The sequence below is a fragment of the Neovison vison genome, chromosome 8 (assembly GCF_020171115.1).
Source record: "Neovison vison isolate M4711 chromosome 8, ASM_NN_V1, whole genome shotgun sequence".
NCBI classification, from domain to species: Eukaryota; Metazoa; Chordata; class Mammalia; order Carnivora; family Mustelidae; genus Neogale; species Neogale vison.
Genome location: NC_058098.1, coordinates 5,890,952 through 5,904,094, shown reverse-complemented (window position 1 = coordinate 5,904,094; position 13,143 = coordinate 5,890,952).

Below are 13,143 nucleotides of genomic sequence, written 5' to 3'. Positions count from 1 at the left end.
CATTTTACCACTTGCCAAGCCCTCATATATATGTGGATAGGGTACTAAATGTCTTATTCAGATCCATTATGTTGGTTTTTTAAAAAGATTTCATTTATGTATTTGACAGAGGGAGAGAGACAGCAAGAGAAGGAACACAAGATGGGGAGCAGGAGAGGGAGAAGCAGACACCGCACTGAGCAGGGAGCCCCAACATGGGGCTCAGTCCCAGGACTCTGGGATCATGACCTGAGCGGAAGGAAGGCAGACTGAGCCACTCAGGCGCCCTCCCCCCCTTTTTAGGTCCATTAAGTTTTTTGAGTACTCTCGTGCCAACACCAGATCATTGAATAAAAAATTAAGTTGGAAAAAATTTAAGTTGGTATTATTATCCCAAGAACACATTTATGGTAAAGGATGTTTGAACGACACATAGAGAATATCATCCCCCCCCACCACAAATTCCATCTCCTGGAGATAAAGGTCTGGGGTAGGTTCGCAGCAGGGTGAGGGACGGGAGCCCAGCTGGGGTGCCTGTACCCGCATTTAAAGGCAGCCGTGCCCAGAACTCTGACCAGCAGTGAGGGAGCGGGACAGGGTACACGGTACAGTCTCTTCACCAAGCTTCTCAGACAGATGGAGGGCCCCATTAATGCGCTGGAAGGGGTGCACCTTTGGGCCCACGGTCCCATGAGCTGCGAGTGAGCTATTACTTGACAGATAACAAAAAAGAAGTTCTGAACAGTTCATTGTCTTGTCCAAAGTTGTCCTGCTAGTCCGTAGGTGATGTTCGTCAGGCTGGGTTCAGAGCAGGCGTGCGCTCTGTCTTTGGCCCGGAGCATCTTCCTTTCCTCCATCACGCCGTGACCCTCTGCCGCACCGCACGTGTGATGGAGGCTGTCTCTCCGGACAGATCAGAAACCCCATGGGGCAGATACAATTTCTGTTTTGTTCACTGCTCTGTGCCCCATACTTGTAATCAGGGGCGGTGCGGAAGAGATGGTCAGTGGTTGTTTTGGGTTGACGGGGTAACACTTACCCTCCGGCCTGGTGCCTAGAGAAGGCTCACGGCGTGCTAATAATTACATCTGAGAGGGTTTCCAGCTCCTGGGAGGCAGTGAGTCTCCAAATGGCTAGCACAGTAGCATCTTTTAAGGGTATCCAAAATTGCAGCTTCGTGGTATGCATTTCAGAAGCAGACAAGCCTGTTTCCCCTTCTGCTTCGGTGCTGCAGTCCTGTTTCTATGAGTAACATGAACCTGGTGAGCAACAGATCGCTCATCATTTGGGCTGCGCTTTGATAACAAGCCACCTTTCCCGGTCATCTAGACCTGGGAAGTGGGGAGAAATTGTGCCCACACACTGGGCTCTTCTAGACACAGTCCCTGTGGGTTGTTTTGTTGTTTGGCCTTCTAGCTGGCTTCCCTTTAATCACCACACTTACGGGGTGGAGACTGTCTCAAAGATTCACCTCCACCCGATAAGATAAAAGTTCTAGATTCTTCAGGAATATCTTCCCAGTTCCTAGAATAACAAAACTTTCAAGTCTTCGTCATTGTCATCGTCGTGGGTATCTCTAACCCCAGAAGAAAATTAGTGTTGTTATTTATGATTAAATTCTGTAAAGTTGACTATTCTGTAGATAATCTAAACATGAGATATAGTTATAGATAACAATGCTGAAAGATGGCCCAAAATATCACTAGATGATAGACTGATGTATAATAGCAAAGAGTTAGATATGTATAAAAGCTGTTTGTGGGCATATCTTAAATATGTAGGAAGAGGACTCTAAGCATCTATCCGTCTTCTGAATCGTGGTTGTCTCTGCGGAGAAACTCAGGGACTCCTGGTTGTCATCACAGGGAGGGCCCCGGAGAGGAAAGAGTCTGAAAGAAGCAACTGGTTATCATCAGGAATAATGTGTGATTCTGGGAAAAAGCTAGAGAGAAGGAAAGACATTTCTATGTTCTGTAGGTGTACATTTGTACATTATCAAGAATATTTTAGGGATGCCTGGGTGGCTCACTCGGTGAAGCTGCTGCCTTTGGCTCATCCTGGGATGAGTCCTGCATCTGGCTTCTTGCTCGGCAGGGAGCCTGCTTCTCTCCCCTCCTCTGCCTGCCATTCTGTCTGCTTGTGCGCGCTCTCTCTCTCTTTGACAAATAAATAAAATCTTAAAAAAATAATAATATTTTATAGCTAAAGTATATTCATGCATTCTTGGGTCATTAAACAAAAACAAACATTAAAACAGAAAACCAACAGAAAGCTATGAAGTGGGAGCAAAGCAAACCCGTTCCCTCCCAGTCCCCCACCCTGCTCCCTGCCCCCAATAAACAGTGGTTCCTTACATCTGCAATTGCTCCTTTGCAAGTGAATATTTGTGTTAAGAGAAAATGTTAATAGTAGTTTCAGGCGGTAAAGTTGGTTGGTTTGCGTTGGGTACGGCCACAGGAGAAGGGAATTAAATCGCCATCACACACAAAAAGAGAGAGGAAGAGAGAGAAGAGAAGAGAGAGAAGCGAGCCCACAAAGTGAACACTACTTCTGGAATCTTCTCCCAAGCACGGTGCTCAGACACACAACTGTTGACTGCGGTTTCTTACAATAATAATAATGTCACTCATTAGAATAATACTAGGGTGTGCTTGACCCTGCTTCAACTCTGCCTAACAGCTTTGCTGCTCTGCAAGCCCAGCTCACGTCCTACTGCCATTTTAGTTGTTGTTATCATTATAGAACGTTTCAAACACAGACCAAAGGAGAGAGAATTATCCAGCGACGCACCCTTCACCCTGGACCCTCTGCTCTTTCCACCACTGCTCCCTGCCGCTCCGGGCTCCAACCATCTCCTGACTCCCGGCCCCAGTGTTTTAAAACAAACTCCAGACTTCATATCATTTCACCTAGAAATACTTTAATGGGTGTCTCTGACAGACACTTTTTGTTTGCTTGCTTGTTTGTTATTCTAAACTCCCCACAGGATTGCCACTCCCGACTGAACTTAATGATTTCTTATCATCTGATAACCAGAGCCCTTCCAACTGAATGTTTTTTTCAATCTTCCAAGGAAAACCCAGCAAACTGAAAAATTGGCAAACACTATGAGTCGTTTTAATGGCAAGTGAGATGCGAGGATTGAGGCCAGCATGTCTCCTGGGAGCTGGTTAGCAGGTGCAAAGTTCCTGCCCCAGACCTACTGAAACCACAGGGGCAGTTAAAAAAAAAAAAATCATGAAAAAAAAAAAATCATGGGTGGGGCACCTGGGTGGCTCAGTTGGTTAAGTGTCAGCCTTCAACTCAGGTCTTGATCCCAGGGTGCTGGGATCCAGTCCCACATAGGGCTCTCTGCTCAGCCGGGAATCTGCTGGTCTCTCTCTCTCAGTCCGTCTGTCTCTCAAACAAATAAATAAAATCTTTAAAAAACATCATGGGTGAGTAAAGTGTACGGCTCTCCATCTACATTGAACAGAATGCAGTAGTCAGTCCACTCTGGATTAATCCCCTTTTCCCCTGAGATGTAGATCTTGCTTCTCCTTCCAGCCTTTCCAACAGAAAGACCCCACCATGCAGCAGGCATCAACCAGGCTCCTGCGGACAGACGAGGTCCCCACCATTCTGACACTCTCACTCTAGTGGAAGAGATGGACAGGAAAGTCACAGATAAATAAATGAATTCAAGTTGTGATTCTGGGGCGCCTGGGTGGCTCAGTGGGTTAAGCCTCTGACTTTGGCTCGGGTTGTGGTCTCGGGGTCCTGGGATCGAGTCCCACATCAGGCTCTCTGCTCAGCGGGGAGCCTGCTTCCCCCTCCTTTTGCTGCCTGCCTCTCTGCCTGCTTGTGATCTCTCTCTCTCTCTGTCAAATAGATAAGTAAAATCTTAAAGCAAAACTTCAAGATGTGATCCCTCCCATATCAGCTGGGGAGAGGCCACCCTTTGACCACCGATTTCAGTCGCACCAGGTATGGAAACCTTGTCCCCACTGCCCCGGCACCCCCACTCTCCCTTCTTGCTGCACCTGTCCTGCGGACCTCATTTCCAGATACTGGACCTGGATATGGCCGATTTATTTGCTCCTGGCTTTTCTCGCTGGCTAGGATGGGAAATGTAGAATAAATATTTGCTAAATGAAAGTCTACGAAAATGTTTTGAACGATGAAAACACTTAATAGTGATCAGTGTGTAAATTAGCCTTAAAAGAAAGACATCTATTTGATTGTACTCCTAGGACTAGTTCCTACGAGAAAAGGGGGCTGATCCGGGGGCTGATACGAGCAACTGACCCTGGGCTGGGCGCCTTGCTTCGGGGCAGGCCACGCCCCTGCCCGCGAGCTGTGTCAGAATTCTGGAGCCCTGGCGGCTGCAGGTGCGTCTTTGAGGACTCTATGCCCTTGTGGCTATCCTCCAGGTCACCCGTCTGGATTTTTATGTTTTTAACCTGAGGGCGCTGCATTAAGAAGCTGGGTTGGGTTCTCCCCCCCCCTTCTAGACATAAAAGCGACCTAACCTCAGCCTCGTCCATATAACGATCCCAGGTGTCTCAAAATGTGTTTATGCATTCACAGTAATTCCACTCAAAATTAAAGCAGGATTTTTTTGGAGTGGAGGTGGGGGGTGGGGATAGGGTAGGGTTGAGAGCTGGAGAAGAACTAAACAGACCCTGCAGCTCCTGAGCAGGAGGGAGGCAGAGAGACAGGTGTGGAAACAGGGCTGAGAGCCCTCGCGCTCCATCCTGGTGGCGGAGGAGCCCGCTGGTTAACCCGCAGGGCAGGACGGACAGAAGACAGCGGCAGACCCACGCCCACGAGGGAGCCTGAGCAGTGACAGAGGCAGCGCTTCGAATGGGAGGGATCGTAAAATAAATGCGGTGGGGGCGGTGGGCTGCAGTCTGTCCACGGGGAACCTGCCCCATGGGTCTCCTCCTCAAACCTCAAACACACACGAACGCTCACCTCCCACGGGCACAGACAGAGGCTGAGGCTCTGCTTGAGGCGGGTCAAAGCGGGGCGCGGTGGAACCTTGAGCGCGAGCGAGCCGGCGGCTCACAGCCGAGATGCCAGGGGTCAGCGAGTGTGAGAGAAGCCGCCCGGCCTCCCAGCGCCTCCGCCATCAGGTGCGGAGAGATCCAGCCGCGGGGGCGCGGGTCCCAGAGCTGCACGGTAGCCAACAGTGTTGCCCCGGGATCAGTTCTGGTGAAATTGCACAAAATAAGACCTTCTTTAGACAAGTGCGGTGCGGCAACACGAACTTAAGTATATTTAAGAAGGACTCAAAGGGCACTCACCAAACTTCTTTACTTATTTTTTATTTGTTTTTCTTTCTTTCTTACTCATCAAACCTCTTCATCGTCGTGACTTCTGGGGAGAAGCTAGGCAGTTTCTACTCTTTAATAAGTGTGAGTTCGGCCATCCCTTGTGGGCGACCTTAGGAGGACTTGGGCCCTCTCTGCATCACTGGGTGTGTCCTTAAGCTCCTCACAGCGTTTTGGAAGCTAAATGAAGCACCATTGCCTTTTTGGACACAACACTGCCCCTTCTTCCTTTTATTTATTTATTTTTTAAAAAGATTTTATTTATTTATTTGACAGACAGAGATCACAAGTAGGCAGAGAAGCAGGCAGAGAGAGAGGGGGAAGCAGGATCCCCACTGAGCAGAGAGCCGGATTCGGGGCTCGATCCCAGGACCCGGAGACCACGACCTGAGCCGAAGGCAGAGGCTCAACCCCCTGAGCCACCCAGGTGTTCCGCCCTTCTTGCCTTCACACCAGGCACACACCTGCGGGATCCTTCGAGTCCCGTCGATCCTTCGGGATCTGAATCCTCACGCGACCTGGCCAGGAAACGGCCTGTGGGTGGCTTTTGCTAGGGCCATTGGCCATATTAAAAGGTGACTCAATCAGGCAAGGTAATTAATGGTTCCGTCTTAAAACAAGTGGTTTGGCAGCAGGTATCAGACTCTCTCGCACTTGAGCGGCTGACCTGGCCCTCAAGGGCAAGGCTTAAAGCTCCGGGTGCCTGGGATCCCTCCAGCGGGCAGTGGGGAGTCCCGCGCCTCTTCCCAATGTCCCATCTCTTCTCTTTCCTTCTTAGTAGCACCTTAGGATGAGGTTCCTGGTTGTCTGGGGATCTCAGGCCTCCCCAGTAAGCTCTGCTCGAGGACGGACTTTGCTGCTTGGCCTTGCCACCCTCCCCCAGCCAGAGAGGGCACCCCGGGGGCACTCGGAGGGCAGCGGGCGCGTGCTCCAAGGACGAGCTCGGCCACCACCCTGCAGTTCAAGACAAGCCTCATATTTACCAAACACCCACCGTGGCAGGGCCGTGCTCTGCGAAGATAACAGGAGGCGTGTTTGCGGGCGGGAATCGGAGCTCCTGACCCCATCTTAGCTACTAGCTCAGGAGCCTGGCTCCTGCTCAGGACATCCCAGAGCCTGGGGCCCCCTCTCCCCCCTCAGCTTCCTGGCAGTCCTCTGAGGCCCTCAGGACCGTGGTGTTGCCGCTGGTGGAAATCGGTCCGGTCCCTGAACTAGGCCAGACTGCCGTCCAGAGGCAGCACCCCGTTTCTTCCCAGCGCCACCCCTGTAAATGTTGAGGAAGTTGTGTCATCCTTCGCCGAGGTCTGTCTCCCACTGGCAACAGTAGGGCCCCAAAGACGGGGGTTTGGCCCTCGGTCTGGCTGACCAGGAGCTTCCCACCACAGGGCCTGGCACGTTGCAGGCGATGGGTAAATATTTGTGGAATGAAGGAATGCAAAAGAGACAACTCGGGGCAGAGATAAGGAATCACAGGGTGGAGAGGACCTTGTGGATGCGGGTGGCTGGGAAGGCCAGCGGGAGAAGGTGACATACAGGGCAGACACGAGGTCCAGGGAGAGCCAGGCCTTGCTGGGAGCGCTTGCCTTAGAAACCCGTGGATGCTGGACACCCCCCAGAGTGACCTTCCAAACTCAAAGCTGCCCTTCTGGTGCTCCCTGGGGGCTTTGCAGAGAGTGCTTCTCACTTTGCCGGCCCCCCAGATGCCAAGGGACAGGGAACGCTGGAGACCTCCTTACCCCGTGAAGGGGTCAGCCCTCACGATGGCCGCTTGGTACTCCCCTCTCTCCACCGTCTGACTGAAGCCTTTCCTGGGGGAATTTGGGTCGTGTACTTACCCTGGGACCCTGGCCACCCCCCTCAGCAGGGCTGTGGAAAACGGACCCCACCCCTCTCTTCCCCCTGAGCTGCCTTCTCAAGGTGCACAGGCTGACCCCTGGTTCTGCCCAGATCTTGTCGGATTTCCTCTCTGTGGTTCCAGAACTTTCTCTTTGCCTTCAGTTACATGGGAGATCTTCACACCTAGAGGTGGGATGCCGAGGAGGGTAGGAAGGGACAGGAGAACGTGGGCAGGAGACTTCCACCAGAGGCCTACCCATGCTGGGGGCAGGACAGCAAAGCAGCAGAGGGTTTCTCTCGTGTCTGTGCCCCCGGCCCTCCTTCTCCTGCACCAGGCGCTCTGCGGGCTGCTCTCACGGAAGAGCCTGAGCAGAACATTCCTCTGGGAGGCTCTGATGGTCCTTCGACAGAGGAGGAAACTCTCGTCCCTCCCCACTTCTTTTCCTTCTGTGGATGTTTAGAGCCGTAGATTGTCTGTCCTCAAATGTATCCCAAACCATAATTTCTAATTCGTTCCCTACTCATCCGCCCCTTCCTGCCTCCATTTCATGAGCGCCTGCTGGGTGGTGGCGTACAGAGGACCCCCAAGGGCAGAGAATGTCAATGTTGTTGTCTAAGGACCTCTTTACCTGTTGGGATTTTTTAAAGATTTATTTGTTTTATTTATTTGGGAGGAGTTGAGAGGGAGCGAGACAGTTCCGGAGCCCACTCCCTGCTGAGGGTGATGCCCTACCCGGGGCTCCATCCCATGACCTAAGCCAAAACCAAGACTAGGAAACTTAACCGACTGAGCCACCCAGCCTCTCTGGACCTCTTTACATTCTCAAAACTTACTGACATTCTCAAGAAGGTTTCGATGAGGGGCGCCTGGGTGGCTCAGTGGGTTAAAGCCTCTGCCTTCAGCTCAGGTCACGATCCCAGGGTCCTGGGATGGAGCCCCGCATCGGGCTCTCTGCTCAGCGGGGAGCCTGCTTCCTCCTCTCTCTCTGCCTGCCTCTCTGCCTACTTGTGATCTCTGTCTGTCAAATAAATGAATAAAATCTTTAAAAAAAAAAAAAGGGTTTCGATGAGGTGGGTTATCAATATTTACTGTATAGGGAATTACTGAGACATTTAAAAATTTTCATTTGAGGGGCACCTGGGGGACTTAGTTCGTTAAGTGTCTGACTTTTGATCTCAGCTCAGATCTTGATCTCAGGGTTGTGAGTTCAAGTCCCACACTGGGCTCCATTTCTGGGTATGGAGCCTACTTAAAAAATTATTTGAAAGTCACAATAAACCCATTATGCATTAACCGGAGAACAGTCTATGGAAAAAAATAACCATATTTTCCAAAACTTAAAAAGAAAGTCTTGTGAGGGTGGTGGTTCTGTTTTGTTCTGTTCTGCTCGTTGCATTCTGCGACTTCCCTTTAATATCTGGCTTAATACAAGGCAGACTGCATTCTCACATCTGCTTCTGTCTTCAGTCTGTGCTGCTATCACACATCACGTAGCCTGTGGAAAATTCCACTGCACAGAGTGAGAGAGGCAAATGACAGGTTACAAAATAGTCATGACCTCATGACCCTCTGAGAAGGACTCGTGTGCTAAGGAGACAGGCTCTAAGCACCCCCCTGGGCTGGTGCAGCACAGGAGGGTCAGAGGGGCCTGGGGGGTCATCAACCAGCCTCCCGGACCCTGCAGCCCATGCAGCCTCCTCCTCAGCCTCCCCTGACTTCTTCCCTCCTCATCTTCCTCCCTGGACTTCCTCTTCCTGTTCGTCTGTGTGGCCCCAGAGCTTTCCCTGGAGGCGCAGTGTCTCGGCTCAGCTCAGACTTTTCAGCACCCGAAGCCTGATGATCCAGTTTTCACTTGGTGTGTGGCCTTGGGCGAGTTATAGAGCCTCTCTGAGCCTCATCCGCCCCCTCTCAATGGTGAGGGAGCTGAGATCTGACTCATGGGAGCACTGTAGAGTCAAAGAGATTTTATAGTTAACAGGTACGATGAGGACGTGTGATGTGGCTTCTCCCCAGTGCAGGGAATGCACAAACACATTCTTCGGCCCTCGAGGATTTTATAGTTTAGAGAAAAGGTGAGTTTTCATTCATAAAACGAATATTCATCGACCACCTCCTACGTGCCTGACCCTGGGTCACAAACGTAAAGCACCAGAGTTCATATTATGAAATTCTATGCAGCATTTTTAAAATGCGGTATTAGAACATGGTTAGAAGCTTCAAGGGGTGCCTGGGTGGCTCAGCTGATTTCGGCTCAGGTCATGATCTCAGGGTCGTGGGTTCAAGCCCTGTGTCAGGCTCTGTGTTCAGCATGGAGCCTGCTTAAGGTTCTCTCCCTGCTTCTGCCCCACCAGCACCCCCCCTCACCTGGGCTCCCTCGCTCTCTCTCTCAAACAAACAAACAAAAAAAAGATTTTTAGGGGCATCTTGGTGGCTCAGTTGACTAAGCATCCAATTTTTGATTTCAGCTCAGGTCTTGATCTTAGCACCATGAGTTAAATAAATAGATCAATCAAGTACGTTTCTTTCTTTCTTTTTTTTAATTAATCAAATTTTTTTAGTAATCTCTATACCCCGTGTTGGCCTCGAACATGACACCGAGATCAAAGTTGCATGTTCTACTGAGCCAGCCAGGCACCCCTAAGATAGATAGATAGATAGATTTTTTAATTATTTAATAGAGAGCAGAATCAGGGGGAGGGACAGAAGGAGAAGCAGACTCCCTGCTGAGCAGGAGCCTGACATGGGGCTTGATCCCACGACCCTGAGATCATGACTGGAGCCCAAGCAGACGCTTAACTGACTGAGCCACCCAGGCACCCCTCCCCCCCCACCGAAGATACATTTCTAAGTGGAAAAAGCAAGTTGTTGGGGCGCCTGGGTGGTTCAGTGGGTTAAAGCCTCTGCCTTCAGCTCAGGTCATGATCTCAGGGTTCTGGGATAGAGCCCTGCATCGGGCTCTCTGCTCAGCAGGGAGCCTGCTTCCTCCTCTCTGCCTGCCTCTTTGCCTACTTGTAATCTCTCTCTGTCAAATAAATAAATTAAAAAATCTTTAAAAAAAAAAAAGGAAAAAGAAAAGAAAAAGCAAGTTGTCAAAAGATAATATATGAACAGGAATATATGACACCATTTATTTATAAAGCATTTAAACACATATTTTTTTCCTCTTAAATATCTAATGTTTAGATGTTAATTTGAAATCTAATTTCCCTTATATAGTTTAAAGCAGTAGTGTGTTTTTATCTTGTATATCTGAGTGTCGATTACAAATATAATTAAAGACCTCATATAAATTAAGACAGACTAAGGGTGCCTGGCTGGCCCGGTCTGAAGGCTAAGTGACCTTTGATCTAGGGGTCGGGGGTGTGAGTTCAAGCCCCACGTTGGACATGACACTTACTTAAAATAAAATTTCAAAAAAAAGAAAGCAAAAATTTAAAATAGACTTATAAAGTACATGATCTAAAATATGTACAGGGACATCTGGGCGGCTCAGTCAGTCAAGTGTCTACTTCAGCTCAGGTCATGATCCCAGGGTCCTGGGATCGAGCCTCGAGTGGGGCTCCCTGCTCAGCTGGGAGCCTGCTTCTCCCTCTGCCTGCTGCTCCTCCTGCTTGTGCTCTTTCTGTCTCCCTCTCCGACAAATAAATAAATAAAATCTTTAAAAAGTATATTACAAAGCTCATCACTATCCTTAAAATTAAACTTTTCCTAACGCATCAGTCACATAGGGTCAATCACGTCCTTGTCATTTTCATACTTGCTTTAATTACTTTCATCCTAGGGGTCAGTTATATGATTATTTTCACTTTTTAAAAATTGTATAAAATTCAGGGCGCCTGGGTGGCTCAGTGGGTTAAGCCGCTGCCTTCGGCTCAGGTCATGATCTCAGGGTCCTGGGATCGAGTCCCGCATCGGGCTCTCTGCTCAGCAGGGAGCCTGCTTCCCTCTCTCTCTGCCTGCCTCTCCATCTACTTGTGATTTCTCTCTGTCAAATAAATAAATAAAATCTTTAAAAAAAAAATTGTATAAAATTCAATCAAGCACAACATCTTAAGTGTGTAACTCAACCAACAGTCACAGAGTAAATATGCTCCTGGAACCAGTACCCGGATGAAGACCTAGAACATTCTGTGACCTCTCAAGTTCCCCTCACCCTATTCTGACTTCTACCACCATTGATTAGGTCCCTTGTTCTTGAACTTTAACCCCTACAGGATATACTTTGGTGTCCGGCTTCTTTTGCTTTAATGTCGTAAGATGCACGCAGACTCTCGCACCGAGTGGTGGGTCTTGTGTCTTCCTTGCCGTGCGGAACTCCATTGCGTACGTATACCTCAACATATTTATTCATCCCACTGTTCACAGACACTTGGGTTATTTTCATTTTGGGGTTGTTTTAGACAAAGCTGCTCAGAACATTCTTGAACATCTCTTTTTGTGGATGTACATTTTCATTTCTCTCCGGCAAATACCCCAGGGATAAAATTGCCAGGTCATAGAAGGCCTACTGCCTCTGTGAGTCTTCCTTTCTTCTTTTTTTTTTTTTAATATAGTGCTTTTCTTTTACATTTTCTTTTTTTTTTTTTAAGATTTTATTTATTTGTTTGACAGACAGAGATCACAAGTAGGTAGAAAGGCAGGCAGAAAGAGGGGGGGAAGCAGGCTCCCCGCTGAGCAGAGAGCCCAAGGGAGGGCTCCATCCCAGGAGCCTGGGATCATGACCCGAGCCTAAGGAGAGGCTTTAACCCACTGAGCCACCCAGGTGCCCCTTATATTTTATTTTATTTATTTATTTTTTTAAGATTTTGTTTATTTATTTGACAGACAGAGATCACAAGTAGGCAGAGAGGCAGGCAGAGAGAGAGAGAGGAGGAAGCAGGCTCCCTGCTGAGCAGAGAGCCCGATGTGGGGCTCGATCCCAGGGTCCTGAGATCATGACCTGAGCCGAAGGCAGAGGCTTTAACCCACTGAGCCACCCAGGTGCCCCTTATATTTTATTTTTAGTAATTCCTACACCCAATGTGGGACTCGAACTCATAACCCCAAGGTCAAGAGTTGCATGCTCTGCCTACTGAGTCAGCCAGGCCCCCTTGAGTCTAGATTTCTTGTGGGTTTTGAGGTATGCAGGTAAAAGCGGAGACCAAGGCTCTGTGACAGGGATCACCAGATCCCCCTTGAGAGGCAGGGGCAAGGACGGAGAGAGACCTGGAACTGGAATGGTGAGCCAGTGAGACAAGAACCTTACCTGCAGTCTCTCACATTTTTTTTTATTTTAAGATTTTATTTATTTATTTGACAGAGAGAGAGATCACAAGTAGGCAGAGAAGCAGGCAGAGAGAGAGAGAGGAGGAAGCAGGCTCCCTGCTGAGCAGAGAGCCAGACGCGGGACTCGATCCCAGGGTCCTGAGATCATGACCTGAGCCGAAGGCAGCGGCTTAACCCACTGAGCCACCCAGGCGCCCCTCACATTTTTTTTTTCTTACTAGACAAATATACTCGTGTATTACTATGCAGTGGAATTTGAAAAATAACTCAATTGTTTGACACTCCATCTTGATCACAGAGGGACCAAGACTTCCACTTCCGGGGCTGACGAAGCAGCTTGGAGGGGAATTGTCCCTACTGCCCGCTGTAAACAACTGGAAATTGAACAAAATACACGAGCCCTTTTCAGACAGCGGCCAACCAGTGTCCTGGACCGTGCTCCCCAAATGGGAGGCCGTGATGTGTGCTCCACGAGCACGGAGCTTTCCGCCTAGGGGTGCCTCCTGGCTTAGGACACAGGGCAGGGAAAGCAGAACAAGGCTGAGGAACATTAAGAGGAGGCAAGCCAGTTCCCTGGGTGTGTGATGTGTGCAGCTGCCTACAGTCCCACACCTAGAAGGTCCTTGCGCTTGGGTTGCTACCTTGCTACTATCTTGGAAAATCATAACTTTTACCCAGGACCTGGATTTTCCTTGCACCAGACCTGGAGAATTCTGTAGGCAGTCCAGGGCGCCTGAGATTTGAGTC